At 53.0% G+C, this 2,294-nt stretch overlaps 1 protein-coding gene across 1 annotated transcript in view; it reads right to left on the bottom strand.

Moving 5' to 3' along the window:
* Positions 1-2,294, bottom strand: part of ALG1 (ALG1, chitobiosyldiphosphodolichol beta-mannosyltransferase) — a 16,928-nt gene that overhangs the window by 6,162 nt on the left and 8,472 nt on the right. The gene's annotated exons all lie outside the window — the stretch shown is intronic.

The following is a 2,294-nucleotide window of genomic DNA, read 5'->3' as shown; positions in this document are numbered from 1 at the left end:
TACTTCTAAGAAATCTGTACCTAGACCAAGAAGCAGTTGTTCGAACAGAGCATGGGAACACTGATTGATAATCATCAGTGCCCCCCAGTGAAGACCCCGTCAGTGTCCTATTTGAGGGACCTGTGACTGGCATCACTAGAATGTAACCAGTTATGTGTGAAGGCGAATCTGAAACCAAAACCCATTCTAGATCTGAGGACTGGCTCTCCTCCGGCATTCTTTTCCTACGGAATCCCCGAGTGGTACGCAGGATTACACGCTGGCTGGACTACTAACTGAAAGTTGGGAGACTCGAGCCCACTGAGAGGGGCCTCAGAAGAGAGACCCTGCCATCTGCTCCCGTAAAATTGACAGCCTAGAAAACCCTTGGGTCAGTTCTATTCTTGTCACATGAGGTCTCAGAGTCCGCACAGCAACAAAGTAACATCAATGCTCTCCGAGACCTGAGGCTGCAAGGTGGCCTGGGGGCAGCCCGGTGGCCCCCTCAGAGAGAAGAGATGGAAGGGGGCTAAGAGGGGAGCAATGTTCTCACCTACAGGAAACGCTGTTCAATGCTTCACCTCTGTACCTCCCCAAGCTGCTCTCCCATACCTGCCCTCCCTTAGGGACCGTGAGCCCCAACCTTAGCCCAGGCCCAGCCCTTCTCCTAGGGTCAAAGGGCAGACTGATGCAGGCCATGGCAAGCAGGCAGTTGTGTAGGGCGGAAGGAGGAGAAGCATTCTCTATCATCCCCTGACAAACAGCTCCAGGTCAGCGGGCAGGGAGGGGCTGCAAACCAAGCAGCAGCCACCTCTCCTAGTGTCTGGTCAGCACATGCCAACAGCTGCCTGGCAGGCCCCGCATGCCACGTGGACCTCCTCCGGAAGGCCTGAGCAGGGCTCAAAGCAGGGCTATATTGGCCTGAGGTCTGCCTATGCCTATAGCTAGCCCTTGAACTGAGACGCGTTTTTAAATCTTTAAAACTAAAGCAAACCTACTGTCATCAGGTGAACTGTGACTCACAGTGACCCTGCTGGAGAGAACTGCCCCAGGGGTTTCCAAGGCTGTGACCTTTATGGAAGCAGACAGGCTCACCTCTCTCCCTCCGAGTGGCTGCTGGATTCAAACACTGAAATTTTGGTTTATAGAAGCCAAGTGCGTAAGCAGTCATGCCCTGTTGTTAAGTGCCATCAAGTCGGTTCCAACTCATGGCAACCCTGTGCAGGGTTTCTGAGGAGATGCTGCGGGATTTGAACCACCAACCTTGTGTCCAGCAGACAAGTGCTGATCCCACAGCCCTACACAGACACGACCAGAGCTTCTTACATGCTAAGAGGGATGGAAAACAAAACCAGACTCTATCACAAAGGTGGATGACCACCCGGTCCTTTACAGAACATTACAGGCAGATGCCGGTGATATTGCAGGTCTGGTTCCTGACCGCCGCAATAAAGCCAGCAGCACAAGAAAGTGAGTCACACACTGTTTTCTGGTCTCCTGATGTGGCGCTGTAGGATCAGCACTGGGCTGCTAACCACAAGGTCGGTGGTTCAAACCCACCAGCCGTTCCTCAGTAACCCTACACAGGGTCTCCGTCAGTTGGAACCAGCTTGACAGCACTTCACAAAAACATTCCTACGAAAGTGAGGCTGACACTAGACTGTAGGCTACCAAGTGGGAAAGCACAATGAATTAGTCAGAAATAGTGTGAGAAAGACCCCAACAAGACCCAGAGATGCGGAGTGAGGGACGCAGAGTGAGGGCACACTCAGCGCTGGGTGGCCACCATCCTGCCATCATCTGTCATCAATGTTGCCTCTGCAGAGCACAACAAAATGAGCTTCACCTGGACCGCATCCTGTCCTCAAGTACCCCAATGGGTCAACCCTGTCCCCCAAAACGTGTGTCAGACTCCTGACCCGTGTCTGCAGAGGTGCTCCTTTTGGGTCGGTGAGGCTTCTTTGTTATTATGAACGAGGCCCTTCATGGTGGGGTACACTTCACACCTACTCGTTTTTGAGATGTACAAGGTGACTGGACACAGACAACAGGAAGGAGACCGGACACTGACAACAGGAAGGAGACTGGACGCAGACAACAGGAAGGAGACTGGACACAGACAACAGGAAGGAGACCGGACACTGACAACAGGAAGGAGACTGGACACAGACAACAGGAAGGAGACTGGACACTGACAACAGGAAGGAGACTGGACGCAGACAACAGGAAAGAGACCGGATGCAGACAACAGGAAGGAGACCGGATGCAGACAACAGGAAGGAGACTGGACACAGACAACAGGAAGGAGACTGGAC

This window comes from Chrysochloris asiatica, unplaced genomic scaffold (genome assembly GCF_000296735.1).
Source record: "Chrysochloris asiatica unplaced genomic scaffold, ChrAsi1.0 scaffold00305, whole genome shotgun sequence".
NCBI classification, from domain to species: domain Eukaryota; kingdom Metazoa; phylum Chordata; class Mammalia; order Afrosoricida; family Chrysochloridae; genus Chrysochloris; species Chrysochloris asiatica.
This window is presented reverse-complemented; position numbering and strand designations above follow the sequence as displayed.